This window comes from Oncorhynchus nerka, linkage group LG10 (assembly GCF_034236695.1).
Source record: "Oncorhynchus nerka isolate Pitt River linkage group LG10, Oner_Uvic_2.0, whole genome shotgun sequence".
NCBI lineage: Eukaryota > Metazoa > Chordata > Actinopteri > Salmoniformes > Salmonidae > Oncorhynchus > Oncorhynchus nerka.
This window is the reverse complement of record NC_088405.1, coordinates 99,956,248-99,974,362: the sequence shown is the minus strand read 5'-3', so window position 1 is coordinate 99,974,362 and position 18,115 is coordinate 99,956,248. Positions and strand designations below refer to the sequence as shown.

Sequence of the window (18,115 nt, the reverse complement as noted above, 5' to 3'; positions counted from 1 at the left end):
AGTCTGTCTCTGTCTGGGTTATACCTCAGTCTGTATTGTCTGGGTTATACCTCAGTCTGTCTCTGTCTGGGTTATACCTCAGTCTGTCTCTGTCTGGGTTAAACCTCAGTCTGTCTCTGTCTGGGTTATACCTCAGTCTGTCTCTGTCTGGGTTATAACTCAGTCTGTCTCTGTCTTGTCTGAGTTATACCTCAGTCTGTCTCTGTCTTGTCTGGGTTATACCTCAGTCTGTCTCTGTCTTGTCTGGGTTATACCTCAGTCTGGGTTATACCTCAGTCTGTCTCTGTCTGGGCTATACCTCAGTCTGGGTTATACCTCAGTCTGGGTTATACCTCAGTCTGTCTCTGTCTGGGTTATACCTCAGTCTGTCTCTGTCTGGGTTAAACCTCAGTTTGTCTCTGTCTGGGTTATACCTCAGTCTGTCTCTGTCTGGGTTATAACTCAGTCTGTCTCTGTCTTGTCTGGGTTATACCTCAGTCTGTCTCTGTCTTGTCTGGGTTATACCTCAGTCTGGGTTATACCTCAGTCTGTCTCTGTCTGGGTTATACCTCAGTCTGGGTTATACCTCAGTCTGGGTTATACCTCAGTCTGTCTCTGTCTGGGTTATACCGCAGTCTGTCTCTGTCTGGGTTATACCTCAGTCTGTCTCTCTGTCTTGTCTGGGTTATACCTCAGTCTGTCTTGCCTGGGTTATACCTCAGTCTGTCTTGTCTGGGTTATACCTCAGTCTGTCTTGTCTGGGTTATACCTCAGTCTGTCTCTGTCTTGTCTGGGTTATACCTCAGTCTGTCTCTGTCTTGTCTGAGTTATACCTCAGTCTGTCTCTGTCTTGTCTGAGTTATACCTCAGTCTGTCTCTGTCTTGTCTGAGTTATACCTCAGTCTGTCTCTGTCTTGTCTGAGTTATACCTCAGTCTGTCTCTGTCTGGGTTATACCTCAGTCTTGTCTGGGTTATACCTCAGTCTTGTCTGGGTTATACCTAAGTCTGTCTCTGTCTGGGTTATACCTCAGTCTGTCTCTGTCTGGGTTATACCTCAGTCTGTCTTGTCTGGGTTATACCTCAGTCTGTCTCTGTCTGGGTTATACCTCAGTCTGTCTTGTCTGGGTTATACCTCAGTCTGTCTTGTCTGGGTTATACCTCAGTCTGTCTCTGTCTTGTCTGGGTTATACCTCAGTCTGTCTTGTCTGGGTTATACCTCAGTCTGTCTCTGTCTGGGTTATACCTCAGTCTGTATTGTCTGGGTTATACCTCAGTCTGTCTCTGTCTGGGTTATACCTCAGTCTGTCTCTGTCTGGGTTAAACCTCAGTCTGTCTCTGTCTGGGTTATACCTCAGTCTGTCTCTGTCTGGGTTATAACTCAGTCTGTCTCTGTCTTGTCTGAGTTATACCTCAGTCTGTCTCTGTCTTGTCTGGGTTATACCTCAGTCTGTCTCTGTCTTGTCTGGGTTATACCTCAGTCTGGGTTATACCTCAGTCTGTCTCTGTCTGGGCTATACCTCAGTCTGGGTTATACCTCAGTCTGGGTTATACCTCAGTCTGTCTCTGTCTGGGTTATACCTCAGTCTGTCTCTGTCTGGGTTAAACCTCAGTTTGTCTCTGTCTGGGTTATACCTCAGTCTGTCTCTGTCTGGGTTATAACTCAGTCTGTCTCTGTCTTGTCTGGGTTATACCTCAGTCTGTCTCTGTCTTGTCTGGGTTATACCTCAGTCTGGGTTATACCTCAGTCTGGGTTATACCTCAGTCTGTCTCTGTCTGGGTTATACCGCAGTCTGTCTCTGTCTGGGTTATACCTCAGTCTGTCTCTCTGTCTTGTCTGGGTTATACCTCAGTCTGTCTTGTCTGGGTTATACCTCAGTCTGTCTTGTCTGGGTTATACCTCAGTCTGTCTTGTCTGGGTTATACCTCAGTCTGTCTCTGTCTTGTCTGGGTTATACCTCAGTCTGTCTTGTCTGGGTTATACCTCAGTCTGTCTTGTCTGGGTTATACCTCAGTCTGTCTTGTCTGGGTTATACACTCAGTCTCAGTCTGTCTTTGTCTCTGTCTGGGTTATACCTCAGTCTGTCTCTGTCTGGGTTATACCTCAGTCTGTCTCTGTCTGGGTTATACCTCAGTCTGTCTCTGTCTGGGTTATACCTCAGTCTGTCTCTGTCTGGGTTATACCTCAGTCTGTCTTGTCTGGGTTATACCTCAGTCTGTCTTGTCTGGGTTATACCTCAGTCTGTCTTGTCTGGGTTATACCTCAGTCTGTCTCTGTCTTGTCTGGGTTATACCTCAGTCTTGTCTTGTCTGGGTTATACCTCAGTCTGTCTTGTCTGGGTTATACCTCAGTCTGTATTGTCTGGGTTATACCTCAGTCTGTATTGTCTGGGTTATACCTCAGTCTGTCTTGTCTGGGTTATACCTCAGTCTGTCTTGTCTGGGTTATACCTCAGTCTGTCTTGTCTGGGTTATACCTCAGTCTGTCTTGTCTGGGTTATACCTCAGTCTGTCTTGTCTGGGTTATACCTCAGTCTGTCTTGTCTGGGTTATACCTCAGTCTGTCTCTGTCTTGTCTGGGTTATACCTCAGTCTGTCTTGGTCATACCTCAGTCTGTCTTGTCTGGGTTATACCTCAGTCTGTCTTGTCTGGGTTATACCTCAGTCTGTCTCTGTCTTGTCTGAGTTATACCTCAGTCTGTCTCTGTCTTGTCTGAGTTATACCTCAGTCTGTCTCTGTCTGGGTTATACCTCAGTCTTGTCTGGGTTATACCTCAGTCTTGTCTGGGTTATACCTAAGTCTGTCTCTGTCTGGGTTATACCTCAGTCTGTCTCTGTCTGGGTTATACCTCAGTCTGTCTTGTCTGGGTTATACCTCAGTCTGTCTCTGTCTGGGTTATACCTCAGTCTGTCTTGTCTGGGTTATACCTCAGTCTGTCTTGTCTGGGTTATACCTCAGTCTGTCTCTGTCTTGTCTGGGTTATACCTCAGTCTGTCTTGTCTGGGTTATACCTCAGTCTGTCTCTGTCTGGGTTATACCTCAGTCTGTATTGTCTGGGTTATACCTCAGTCTGTCTCTGTCTGGGTTATACCTCAGTCTGTCTTGTCTGGGTTATACCTCAGTCTGTCTTGTCTGGGTTATACCTCAGTCTGTCTCTGTCTTGTCTGGGTTATAACTCAGTCTGGGTTATACCTCAGTCTGTCTCTGTCTGGGCTATACCTCAGTCTGGGCTTTACCTCAGTCTGGGTTATACCTCAGTCTGTCTCTGTCTGGGTTAAACCTCAGTCTGTCTCTGTCTGGGTTATACCTCAGTCTGTCTCTGTCTGGGTTATAACTCAGTCTGTCTCTGTCTTGTCTGAGTTATACCTCAGTCTGTCTCTGTCTTGTCTGGGTTATACCTCAGTCTGTCTCTGTCTTGTCTGGGTTATACCTCAGTCTGGGTTATACCTCAGTCTGTCTCTGTCTGGGTTATACCTCAGTCTGGGTTATACCTCAGTCTGGGTTATACCTCAGTCTGTCTCTGTCTGGGTTATACCGCAGTCTGTCTCTGTCTGGGTTATACCTCAGTCTGTCTCTCTGTCTTGTCTGGGTTATACCTCAGTCTGTCTTGTCTGGGTTATACCTCAGTCTGTCTTGTCTGGGTTATACCTCAGTCTGTCTTGTCTGGGTTATACCTCAGTCTGTCTCTGTCTTGTCTGGGTTATACCTCAGTCTGTCTTGTCTGGGTTATACCTCAGTCTCTCTTGTCTGGGTTATACCTCAGTCTGTCTTGTCTGGGTTATACCTCAGTCTGTCTCTGTCTTGTCTGGGTTATACCTCAGTCTGTCTTGTCTGGGTTATACCTCAGTCTGTCTTGTCTGGGTTATACCTCAGTCTGTCTTGTCTGGGTTATACCTCAGTCTGTCTTTGTCTGGGTTATACCTCAGTCTGTCTCTGTCTGGGTTATACTTCAGTCTGTCTCTGTCTGGGTTATACCTCAGTCTGTCTCTGTCTGGGTTATACCTCAGTCTGTCTTGTCTGGGTTATACCTCAGTCTGTCTTGTCTGGGTTATACCTCAGTCTGTCTTGTCTGGGTTATACCTCAGTCTGTCTCTGTCTTGTCTGGGTTATACCTCAGTCTTGTCTTGTCTGGGTTATACCTCAGTCTGTCTTGTCTGGGTTATACCTCAGTCTGTATTGTCTGGGTTATACCTCAGTCTGTATTGTCTGGGTTATACCTCAGTCTGTCTTGTCTGGGTTATACCTCAGTCTGTCTTGTCTGGGTTATATCTCAGTCTGTCTTGTCTGGGTTATACCTCAGTCTGTCTTGTCTGGGTTATACCTCAGTCTGTCTTGTCTGGGTTATACCTCAGTCTGTCTTGTCTGGGTTATACCTCAGTCTGTCTTGTCTGGGTTATACCTCAGTCTGTCTCTGTCTTGTCTGGGTTATACCTCAGTCTGTCTTGGTCATACCTCAGTCTGTCTTGTCTGGGTTATACCTCAGTCTGTCTTGTCTGGGTTATACCTCAGTCTGTCTCTGTCTGGGTCATACCTCAGTCTGTCTTGTCTGGGTTATACCTCAGTCTTGTCTTGTCTGGGTTATATCTCAGTCTGTCTTGTCTGGGTTATACCTCAGTCTGTCTTGTCTGGGTTATACCTCAGTCTGTCTTGTCTGGGTTATACCTCAGTCTGTCTTGTCTGGGTTATACCTCAGTCTGTCTTTCTGTCTTGTCTGGGTTATACCTCAGTCTGTCTTTCAGTCTTGTCTGAGTTATACCTCAGTCTGTCTTGTCTGGGTTATACCTCAGTCTGTCTTGTCTGAGTTATACCTCAGTCTGTCTTGTCTGGGTCATACCTCAGTCTGTATTGTCTGGGTTATACCTCAGTCTGTCTTGTCTGGGTTATACCTCAGTCTGTCTTGTCTGAGTTATACCTCAGTCTGTCTCTCTGTCTTGTCTGAGTTATACCTCAGTCTGTCTTGTCTGGGTTATACCTCAGTCTGTCTTTCTGTCTTGTCTGGGTTATACCTCAGTCTGTCTTTCAGTCTTGTCTGAGTTATACCTCAGTCTGTCTTGTCTGGGTTATACCTCAGTCTGTCTTGTCTGAGATATACCTCAGTCTGTCTTGTCTGGGTTATACCTCAGTCTGTCTTGTCTGGGTTATACCTCAGTCTGTATTGTCTGGGTTATACCTCAGTCTGTCTTGTCTGGGTTATACCTCAGTCTGTCTTGTCTGGGTTATACCTCAGTCTGTCTTGTCTGGGTTATATCTCAGTCTGTCTTGTCTGGGTTATACCTCAGTCTGTCTTGTCTGGGTTATACCTCAGTCTGTCTTGTCTGGGTTATACCTCAGTCTGTCTTGTCTGGGTTATACCTCAGTCTGTCTTGTCTGGGTTATACCTCAGTCTGTCTCTGTCTTGTCTGGGTTATACCTCAGTCTGTCTTGTCTGAGTTATACCTCAGTCTGTCTTGTCTGGGTTATACCTCAGTCTGTCTTGTCTGGGTTATACCTCAGTCTGTATTGTCTGGGTTATACCTCAGTCTGTATTGTCTGGGTTATACCTCAGTCTGTCTTGTCTGGGTTATACCTCAATCTGTCTTGTCTGGGTTATATCTCAGTCTGTCTTGTCTGGGTTATACCTCAGTCTGTCTTGTCTGGGTTATACCTCAGTCTGTCTTGTCTGGTTTATACCTCAGTCTGTCTTGTCTGGGTTATACCTCAGTCTGTCTTGTCTGGGTTATACCTCAGTCTGTCTTGTCTGGGTTATACCTCAGTCTGTCTCTGTCTTGTCTGGGTTATACCTCAGTCTGTCTTGGTCATACCTCAGTCTGTCTTGTCTGGGTTATACCTCAGTCTGTCTTGTCTGGGTTATACCTCAGTCTGTCTCTGTCTGGGTCATACCTCAGTCTGTCTTGTCTGGGTTATACCTCAGTCTTGTCTTGTCTGGGTTATATCTCAGTCTGTCTTGTCTGGGTTATACCTCAGTCTGTCTTGTCTGGGTTATACCTCAGTCTGTCTTGTCTGGGTTATACCTCAGTCTGTCTTGTCTGGGTTATACCTCAGTCTGTCTTTCTGTCTTGTCTGGGTTATACCTCAGTCTGTCTTTCAGTCTTGTCTGAGTTATACCTCAGTCTGTCTTGTCTGGGTTATACCTCAGTCTGTCTTGTCTGAGTTATACCTCAGTCTGTCTTGTCTGGGTTATACCTCAGTCTGTCTTGTCTGGGTTATACCTCAGTCTGTCTTGTCTGGGTTATACCTCAGTCTGTCTTGTCTGAGTTATACCTCAGTCTGTCTCTCTGTCTTGTCTGAGTTATACCTCAGTCTGTCTTGTCTGGGTTATACCTCAGTCTGTCTTTCTGTCTTGTCTGGGTTATACCTCAGTCTGTCTTTCAGTCTTGTCTGAGTTATACCTCAGTCTGTCTTGTCTGGGTTATACCTCAGTCTGTCTTGTCTGAGTTATACCTCAGTCTGTCTTGTCTGGGTTATACCTCAGTCTGTCTTGTCTGGGTTATACCTCAGTCTGTCTTGTCTGGGTTATACCTCAGTCTGTCTTGTCTGAGTTATACCTCAGTCTGTCTTGTCTGGGTTATACCTCAGTCTGTCTCTCTGTCTTGTCTGAGTTATACCTCAGTCTGTCTCTGTCTGGGTTATACCTCAGTCTGTCTATGTCTGGGTTATACCTCAGTCTGTCTCTCTGTCTTGTCTCTAAGCCTTGTCTGTCATTATAGCTCAGTCAACTCCATGTCTCCCCCCTCTCGCTCTCTTCCTGTTAGGTCTGCAGGGTGATACAATAAAACAATTGGGCAGGAAGTTAGGAAGTGCAGCTCAGTTTCCACCTCATTTTGTGGGCAGTGAGCACATAGCCTGTCTTCTCTTGAGAGCCAGGCCTACGGCGGCCTTTCTCAATAGCAAGGCTATGCTCACTGAGTCTCTCTTTCTCTATCTCTCTCTCTGTGTCTGTGCAGCAGTCCCCAGACTCTGATGACTTCCAGTCAGATGTTGGGTCCTGGTCTCAACCTGAGTGGTCTGGGAGGACTGATGCCTACCACACAGTCAGGTAACACAGACAGCCTACCACACAGTGAGGTAAAACAGACTGCCTACCACACAGTCAGGTAACACAGACAGCCTACCACACAGTCAGGTAACACAGACTGCCTACCACACAGTCAGGTAACACAGACTGCCTACCACACAGTCAGGTAACACAGACTGCCTACCACACAGTCAGGTAACACAGACTGCCTACCACACAGTCAGGTAACACAGACAGCCTACCACACAGACTGCCTACCACACAGTCAGGTAACACAGACTGCCTACCACACAGACGGCCTACCACACAGACTGCCTACCACACAGACTACCTACCACACAGTCAGGTAACACAGACAGCCTACCACATAGACTGCCTACCACACAGACTGCCTACCACACAGTCAGGTAACACAGACTACCTACCACACAGTCAGGTAACACAGACAGCCTACCACACAGTCAGGTAACACAGACAGCCTACCACACAGACTGCCTACCACACAGTCAGGTAACACAGACTACCTACCACACAGTCAGGTAACACAGACAGCCTACCACACAATCAGGTAACACAGACAGCCTACCACACAGTCAGGTAACACAGACAGCCTACCACACAGACTGCCTACCACACAGTCAGGTAACACAGACTGCCTACCACACAGTCAGGTAACACAGACTGCCTACCACACAGTCAGGTAACACAGACAGCCTACCACACAGTCAGGTAACACAGACAGCCTACCACACAGTCAGGTAACACAGACAGCCTACCACACAATCAGATAACACAGACAGCCTACCACACAATCAGGTAACACAGACAGCCTACCACACAGTCAGGTAACACAAACAGCCTACCACACAGACAGCCTACCACACAATCAGATAACACAGACAGCCTACCACACAGACAGCCTACCACACAGTCAGGTAACACAGACAGCCTACCACACAGACAGCCTACCACACAGTCAGGTAACACAGACCGCCTACCACACAGACTGCCTACCACACAGTCAGGTAACACAGACCGCCTACCACACAGTCAGGTAACACAGACTGCCTACCACACAGTCAGGTAACACAGCCTACCACACAGACAGCCTACCACACAGTCAGGTAACACAGACAGCCTACCACACAGTCAGGTAACACAGACTGCCTACCACACAGTCAGGTAACACAGATTACCTACCACACAGTCAGGTAACACAGACTGCCTACCACACAGTCAGGTAACACAGACAGCCTACCACACAATCAGGTAACACAGACAGCCTACCACACAGTCAGGTAACACAGACAGCCTACCACACAGACTGCCTACCACACAGTCAGGTAACACAGACTGCCTACCACACAGTCAGGTAACACAGACTGCCTACCACACAGTCAGGTAACACAGACAGCCTACCACACAGTCAGGTAACACAGACAGCCTACCACACAGTCAGGTAACACAGACAGCCTACCACACAATCAGATAACACAGACAGCCTACCACACAATCAGGTAACACAGACAGCCTACCACACAGTCAGGTAACACAAACAGCCTACCACACAGACAGCCTACCACACAATCAGATAACACAGACAGCCTACCACACAGACAGCCTACCACACAGTCAGGTAACACAGACAGCCTACCACACAGACAGCCTACCACACAGTCAGGTAACACAGACCGCCTACCACACAGACTGCCTACCACACAGTCAGGTAACACAGACCGCCTACCACACAGTCAGGTAACACAGACTGCCTACCACACAGTCAGGTAACACAGCCTACCACACAGACAGCCTACCACACAGTCAGGTAACACAGACCGCCTACCACACAGACTGCCTACCACACAGTCAGGTAACACAGGCCGCCTACCACACAGTCAGGTAACACAGACAGCCTACCACACAGTCAGGTAACACAGACAGCCTACCACACAGTCAGGTAACACAGACTGCCTACCACACAGTCAGGTAACACAGATTACCTACCACACAGTCAGGTAACACAGACTGCCTACCACACAGTCAGGTAACACAGACAGCCTACCACACAGTCAGGTAACACAGACAGTCTACCACACAGTCAGGTAACACAGACAGCCTACCACACAGTCAGGTAACACAGACAGCCTACCACACAGTCAGGTAACACAGACAGCCTAACACACAGTCAGGTAACACAGACAGCCTACCACACCAGGTAACACAGACAGCCTACCACACAGACTGCCTACCACACAGTCAGGTAACACAGACTGCCTACCACACAGTCAGGTAACACAGACAGCCTACCACACAGACAGCCTACCACACAGTCAGGTAACACAGACAGCCTACCACACAGACAGCCTACCACACAATCAGATAACACAGACAGCCTACCACACAGTCAGGTAACACAGACAGCCTACCACACAGACAGCCTACCACACAGTCAGGTAACACAGACCGCCTACCACACAGACTGCCTACCACACAGTCAGGTAACACAGACTGCCTACCACACAGTCAGGTAACACAGACAGCCTACCACACAGACAGCCTACCACACAGTCAGGTAACACAGACAGCCTACCACACAGACAGCCTACCACACAATCAGATAACACAGACAGCCTACCACACAGTCAGGTAACACAGACAGCCTACCACACAGACAGCCTACCACACAGTCAGGTAACACAGACCGCCTACCACACAGACTGCCTACCACACAGTCAGGTAACACAGACTGCCTACCACACAGTCAGGTAACACAGACTGCCTACCACACAGTCAGGTAACACAGCCTACCACACAGACAGCCTACCACACAGTCAGGTAACACAGACCGCCTACCACACAGACTGCCTACCACACAGTCAGGTAACACAGACCGCCTACCACACAGTCATGTAACACAGACAGCCTACCACACAGTCAGGTAACACAGACAGCCTACCACACAGTCAGGTAACACAGACTGCCTACCACACAGTCAGGTAACACAGACTGCCTACCACACAGTCAGGTAACACAGACTGCCTACCACACAGTCAGGTAACACAGACTGCCTACCACACAGTCAGGTAACACAGACAGCCTACCACACAGTCAGGTAACACAGACTGCCTACCACACAGTCAGGTAACACAGACTGCCTACCACACAGTCAGGTAACACAGCCTACCACACAGACAGCCTACCACACAGTCAGGTAACACAGACTGCCTACCACACAGTCAGGTAACACAGACTGCCTACCACACAGTCAGGTAACACAGACAGCCTACCACACAGTCAGGTAACACAGACAGCCTACCACACAGTCAGGTAACCCCGTCTGTTTTGCCCCATAGTTGTGCACGTATCTTGTTGCTAGACAACCAACCCGGCAGTTTCGTTGCTAGACAACCAACCCAGCAGTTTTGTTGCTAGACAACCAACCCGGCAGTTTCGTTGCTAGACAACCAACCCGGCAGTTTCATTGCTAGACAACCAACCCGTCATAAAGTCATGTTCCGTTGCCTTGAAATGTTAAAGCTGCAATACGTCACTTTTTTGGAGCGACCTGATCTAATTCACATAGAAATATGAGTTATAGATCTGTCCTTCTCATTGAACGCAGGTCTAAGAAGCAGTAGATATGTTCGTTGTGGGTTATTTCTTTCAAATCTTTAAATTACAGGATGGCATGTTAAATGACTGTAACCTGCTTTGGCCAGCTGGTTGCTGCCTTGGCATGTTAAATGACTGTAACCTGCCTTGGCCAGCTGGTTGTTGCCTTGGCATGTTAAATGACAGTAACCTGCTTTGGCCAGCTGGTTGTTGCCTTGGCCTTTTTCAATGACAGTAACCTGCTTTGGCCAGCTGGTTGCTGCCTTGGCATGTTAAATGACAGTAACCTGCTTTGGCCAGCTGGTTGCTGCCTTGGCATGTTAAATGACAGTAACCTGCCTTAGCCAGCTGGTTGTTGCCTTGGCATGTTAAATGACAGTAACCTGCTTTGGCCAGCTGGTTGCTGCCTTGGCATGTTAAATGACAGTAACCTGCTTTGGCCAGCTGGTTGCTGCCTTGGCATGTTAAATGACAGTAACCTGCTTTGGCCAGCTGGTTGCTGCCCTGCTCTGTTACAATGACAGTAACCTCTTTTGGCCAGCTGGTTGCTGCCTTGGCATGTTAAATGACAGTAACCTCCTTTGGCCAGCTGGTTGCTGCTTTGGCATGTTAAATGACATTAACTTATTTCCCCCTCCCTTTCCTTTCCCTCCCTCAGTTGCAATTCTTGCACCACCAAGTGCAGCAGCAGCAAATGGCTATGGGGGATGGGCCCTCAGGGGGCGTCGCCACGGCTACATACCGCCAGCCAATCCAAGAAGTAAGACCAAGAGGAGCACACTGCAGCCACTCCCCAGCCAAGAGGAGCACACCACAGCCCCTCCCCAAATCATGATTGAGAAAACTTCACCCAACCCCTATACGTCTCTATAGTGTACTCCTACCCCAGTCTCATTTAGGAGACTATAGGCAAAAAATAATTTTCCTTTTGTCCATTTTGTAGCTGGGAGATGATGTAATAATAACTGTTTGGTTGGCGTGCCAACCACGTCCTGACAACCTATTATTTAAATGATTTAGAAGATGGTTCTTCCTACCAGCCTGCTGTCCTGTTACTTCCTCATATGACATCGGGGTGTCGTCTACGGGGCCGTGGATTCAAACAGAGCTCCTGGATGGACACAGGGACTCGATGGGCACAGGGACTGGATGGGCACAGGGACTGGATGGGCACAGGGACTGGATGGACACAGGGACTCGATGGGCACAGGGACTGGATGGACACAGGGACTGGATGGACACAGGGACTGGATGGACACAGGGACTGGATGGGTACAGGGACGGCTCCTGGATGGACACAGGGACTGGATGGGCACAGGGACTGGATGGGCACAGGGACTGCTCCTGGATGGACACAGGGACTGGATGGGCACAGGGACTGGATGGGTACAGGGACTGCTCCTGGATGGGCACAGGGACTGGATGGGTACAGGGACTGCTCCTGGATGGACACAGGGACTGGATGGGCACAGGGACTGGATGGGCACAGGGACTGGATGGACACAGGGACTGGATGGGCACAGGGACTGGATGGGCACAGGGACTGCTCCTGGATGGGCACAGGGACTGGATGGGCACAGGGACTGGATGGACACAGGGACTGGATGGGCACAGGGACTGGATGGGCACAGGGACTGGATGGGCACAGGGACTGGATGGGCACAGGGACTGCTCCTGGATGGACACAGGGACTGGATGGGCACAGGGACTGGATGGGCACAGGGACTGCTCCTGGATGGACACAGGGACTGGATGGGCACAGGGACTGGATGGGCACAGGGACTGCTCCTGGATGGACACAGGGACTGGATGGGCACAGGGACTGGATGGGCACAGGGACTGGATGGGCACAGGGACTGGATGGACACAGGGACTGGATGGGCACAGGGACTGGATGGGCACAGGGACTGGATGGGCACAGGGACTGGATGGACACAGGGACTGGATGGGCACATGGACTGGATGGACACAGGGACTGGATGGGCACAGGGACTGGATGGGCACAGGGACTGGATGGGCACAGGGACTGGATGGGCACAGGGACTGGATGGGCACAGGGACTGGATGGGCACAGGGACTGGATGGGCACAGGGACTGGATGGGCACAGGGTCTGCTCCTGGTTCTGTGTGTATCTGAAATGCCATCCTATCCCCTTACTTTTGACAAGGGCACTATGTAGGGAATTACGGTGGTATTTTCTAATTTTCTAATCTAATAAGATGATGCTATCACAAGAGGACTCATTTTCCCAGCATGCAATGCGGAGTGAATTTTTTTTAATAATAAGTCATTTCCTTGTGGGGGTGGAAGGGGGCGGGATTAAGAAGAGTATATTCATATTAGAAATCATGTGACATTTTTGGGACAGAAATTAAATGGTCTTTGTCAGCAGTTTTATTGTGAAATAAAGAAAAAACTATGTATATATTGACAGGAAAATACCAATTTTAAAGAAAAAAAAAAGTGTGTTTATTCCGGTGTCTTGACGCTCTGTAGGAATTTGTCGATGAGTTTGCAGATCTCTCGATGTCTCGTCGTGGCCCGGCTGATACAGTCCTGAAGCTTCTCACCCGATAATGATGTACCGCCTGGAGAAGACGAGAGTTTAGCATAGACACAACAGTTGACCTATAAACTTGAGTTATTTTAAGAGGGGCCATAAAGAAGTATATTTGAGGGTAGGGTTTAAGGGTTGTTTTGGGACTGGGGAAGAGGCTAGCTAGTGGATTCTTAGGGACTGAGTTGGAAAAAAATATCGATTTGGTAAGGAAGGGGTTAACCAGAAGAGGGTTGATTGGGGCCTTAGGGAAGGGGTTGGTTTCAGACTGGTTTAAAACCTGTTGCTTCTACCCGGGACGCTTGCGTCCCAACTAGAGCTCTGGAAATGCAAATGCGCTACACTAAATGCTAATAGTATTAGTTAAAACTCAAAAGTTCATTAAAATACACATGCAGGGTATCGAATTAAAGCTACACTCGTTGTGAATCCAGGCAACAAGTCAGATTTTTAAAATGCTTTTCGGCGAAAGCATGAGAAGCTATTATCTGATAGCATGCAACACCCCAAAAGACCCACAGGGGACGTAAACAAAATAATTAGCATTTCGGCGTTACACAAACCGCACAATAAAATAGAAAACATTCATTACCTTTCACCATCTTCTTTGTTGGCACTCCTAGATGTCCCATAAACACTATTTGGATCTTTATTTCGATTAAATCGGTCCATATAAAGCCTAGATATCGTTATATGTAGACTGTGTGATAAACGAAAAAAACATCGTTTCAAAACGTAACGTCATTTTTTAAAATTCAAAAAGTCGACGATAAACTTTCACAAAACACTTCGAAATACATTTGTAATGCAACTTTAGGTATTAGTAAACGTTAATAAGCGATAAAATTCATCAGGAGGCGATGTAAAGATTATTAGCTGTCCGTCTGGAAAAATGTCTGGCTAGAAACTCAACGAAAATATCCGGTCCTAGACCGGATTAGATACGGTGTCCTGTATGTGTTTGACCAAGAAAAAACTCGAAGGGAAATGACAAGACTCTAGACACCCTGTGGAAGCTGTAGGTACTGCAACCTCAGTCAATTAATTGTGGTTCACGTTTAACAATGGGTTCAAGTAGCGCATGGATATATTTTCCCCATTTTCAGTGATCAGTTTTTCCTGTGCTTTTCCATGTAAATGCCATTCTGGTAAAGCCACAGCAGTGATTTAACCAGTTTTTTAAACGTCTGAGTGTTTTCTATCCACACAGACTAAGCAAATGCATATACTATATTCCTGGCATGAGTAGCAGGGCGCTGAAATGTTGCGCGATTTTTAACAGAATGTTCAAAAAAGTAGAGGGTCGACTGAAGAGGTTAAGGGTTGGTTGGGGCCTAGGGAAGGGGTTGGTTTCAGACTGGTTTAAGGGTTGATTGGGGCCTAGGGAAGTGGTTGGTTTCAGTCTGGTTTAAGGGTTGGTTGGGGCCTAGGGAAGGGGTTGGTTTCAGACTGGTTTAAGGGTTGATTGGGGCCTAGGGAAGGGGTTGGTTTCAGACTGGTTTAAGGGTTGGTTGGGGCCTAGGGAAGGGGTTGGTTTCAGACTGGTTTAAGGGTTGATTGGGGCCTAGGGAAGGGGTTGGTTTCAGACTGGTTTAAGGGTTGGTTGGGGCCTAGGGAAGGGGTTGGTTTCAGACTGGTTTAAGGGTTGATTGGGGCCTAGGGAAGGGGTTGGTTTCAGACTGGTTTAAGGGTTGATTGGGGCCTAGGGAAGGGGTTGGTTTCAGACTGGTTTAAGGGTTGGTTGGGGCCTAGGGAAGGGGTTGGTTTCAGACTGGTTTAAGGGTTGATTGGGGCCTAGGGAAGGGGTTGGGTTCAGACTGGTTTAAGGGTTGATTGGGCCTAGGGAAGGGGTTGGTTTCAGACTGGTTTAAGGGTTGGTTGGGGCCTAGGGAAGGGGTTGGTTTCAGACTGGTTTAAGGGTTGATTGGGGCCTAGGGAAGGGGTTGGTTTCAGACTGGTTTAAGGGTTGGTTGGGGCCTAGGGAAGGGGTTGGTTTCAGACTGGTTTAAGGGTTGATTGGGGCCTAGGGAAGGGGTTGGTTTCAGACTGGTTTAAGGGTTGGTTGGGGCCTAGGGAAGGGGTTGGTTTCAGACTGGTTTAAGGGTTGATTGGGGCCTAGTGAAGGGGTTGGTTTCAGACTGGTTTAAGGGTTGATTGGGGCCTAGGGAAGGGGTTGGTTTCAGACTGGTTTAAGGGTTGATTGGGGCCTAGGGAAGGGGTTGGTTTCAGACTGGTTTAAGGGTTGGTTGGGGCCTAGGGAAGGGTTGGTTTCAGACTGGTTTAAGGGTTGATTGGGGCCTAGGGAAGGGGTTGGTTTCAGACTGGTTTAAGGGTTGATTGGGGCCTAGGGAAGGGGTTGGTTTCAGACTGGTTTAAGGGTTGATTGGGGATAATTTATTTTATTGAGCGGATGGCCATTGGCCGGAACATAATTACAAATAATTTGATAAAATACCTTTTCACATATACCATGTTTTTTACAAAACATTAGGAACACCTTCCTAATATTGAGTCGCACCCCCTTTTTCCCTCAGAACAACATCAGTTTGTCGGGGCATGGTCTCTGGGGCGGGGCATGTTGACAAGGTGTGGGAAGTGTTCCACAGGGATACTGGCCCATGTTGACTTTCCTAACACTTCCTACAGTTGTGTCAAGTTGACTGGATGTCCTTTGGGTGGCGGACCATTCTTGATACACACAGGAAACTGTGAGTGTGGAAAAACCCAGCAGCGTTGCAGTTCTTGACACACACGGCACCTACCATACCCGTTCAAAGGCACTTTATCTTGCCCATTCACCCTCTCATGGCACACACACACACAACTCATACCTTAATAATCACAGGTTTCACCTGGTCAGTCTGTCATGGAAAGAACAGGTGTTCCTAATGTTTTGTACACTCAATTTCTTTATTATACTTTGGAGCTGATTTCCATAATTAAAATGACTCGGAGCTGATTTGCTGGTGTTTAACCAGGACACAGGTTCTACTAGGTTCCGGTGTTTATCCAGGACACAGGTTCTGGTGTTTATCCAGGACACAGGTTCTGCTAGGTTCCGGTGTTTATCCAGGACACAGGTTCTGGTGTTTATCCAGGACACAGGTTCTGGTGTTTATCCAGGACACAGGTTCTGCTAGGTTCCGGTGTTTATCCAGGACACAGGTTCTGGTGTTTAACCAGGACACAGGTTCTGGTGTTTAACCAGGACACAGGTTCTGGTGTTTATCCAGGACACAGGTTCTGGTGTTTATCCAGGACACAGTTTCTGGTGTTTATCCAGGACACAGGTTCTGGTGTTTATCCAGGACACAGGTTCCGGTGTTTATCCAGGACACAGGTTCCGGTGTTTATCCAGGACACAGGTTCTGCTAGGTTCCGGTGTTTATCCAGGACACAGGTTCTGGTGTTTATCCAGGACACAGGTTCTGGTGTTTATCCAGGACACAGGTTCTGGTGTTTATCCAGGACACAGGTTCTGGTGTTTATCCAGGACACAGGTTCTGGTGTTTAACCAGGACACAGGTTCTGCTAGGTTCTGGTGTTTAACCAGGACACAGGTTCTGCTAGGTTCCGGTGTTTATCCAGGACACAGGTTCCGGTGTTTAACCAGGACACAGGTTCTGCTAGGTTCCGGTGTTTATCCAGGACACAGGTTCTGGTGTTTAACCAGGACACAGGTTCTGGTGTTTATCCAGGACACAGGTTCTGGTGTTTATCCAGGACACAGGTTCTGGTGTTTATCCAGGACCCAGGTTCTGGTGTTTATCCAGGACACAGGTTCCGGTGTTTATCCAGGACACAGGTTCTGGTGTTTATCCAGGACACAGGTTCCGGTGTTTATCCAGGACACAGGTTCTGCTAGGTTCCGGTGTTTATCCAGGACACAGGTTCTGCTAGGTTCCGGTGTTTATCCAGGACACAGGTTCTGGTGTTTATCCAGGACACAGGTTCTGCTAGGTTCTGGTGTTTATCCAGGACACAGGTTCTGCTAGGTTCTGGTGTTTATCCAGGACACAGGTTCTGCTAGGTTCCGGTGTTTAACCAGGACACAGGTTCTGGTGTTTATCCAGGACACAGGTTCCGGTGTTTAAAGTTGTTTTGCCCAGAAAGGTAGAAGGGTGGTGGGGGGGGGTAGTTTGGGCAGTGTCTATGGGAAGAGGTGGTAGAGGGGGGGTAGTTTGGGCAGTGTCTATGGGAAGAGGTGGTAGAGGGGGGTAGTTTGGGCAGTGTCTATGGGAAGAGGTGGTAGAGGGGGTAGTTTGGGCAGTGTCTATGGGAAGAGGTGGTAGGGGGGGGTAGTTTGGGCAGTGTCTATGGGAAGAGGTGGTAGAGGTGGGGGGGTAGTTTGGGCAGTGTCTATGGGAAAAGGTGGTAGAGGGGGTAGTTTGGGCAGTGTCTATGGGAAGAGGTGGTAGAGGGGGGGTAGTTTGGGCAGTGTCTATGGGAAGAGGGGGTAGTTTGGGCAGTGTCTGTGGGAAGAGGTGGTAGAGGGGGATAGTTTGGGCAGTGTCTATGGGAAGAGGTGGTAGAGGGGGTAGTTTGGGCAGTGTCTATGGGAAGAGGGGGTAGTTTGGGCAGTGTCTATGGGAAGAGGTGGTAGAGGGGGGGTAGTTTGGGCAGTGTCTATAGGAAGAGGGGTAGTTTGGGCAGTGTCTATGGGAAGAGGTGGTAGAGGGGGTGTGGGGGGGGTAGTTTGGGCAGTGTCTATGGGAAGAGGTGGTAGAGGGGGTGGGGGGTAGTTTGGGCAGTGTCTATGGGAAGAGGGGGTAGAGGGGGGGTAGTTTGGGCAGTGTCTATGGGAAGAGGTGGTGGTTAGCTACTTTCAGGGAACTGTATGTTTCTGACCTGGTTTGTGGAGGGCACAGAGTCCCTCTTCCTCGTCTGTTACCACGGTGATTGTGGCTGTGCACAGACTCTCCTCTTCAGCTGTGGGGTCAACAACCAGTATA

General features: G+C 48.5%; 1 pseudogene; it reads left to right on the top strand.

Moving 5' to 3' along the window:
- Positions 1–11,369, top strand: part of LOC135573741 (transcription factor SPT20 homolog) — a 59,614-nt pseudogene extending 48,245 nt beyond the window's left edge.
- The last annotated feature ends 6,746 nt before the right edge of the window (positions 11,370–18,115 follow it).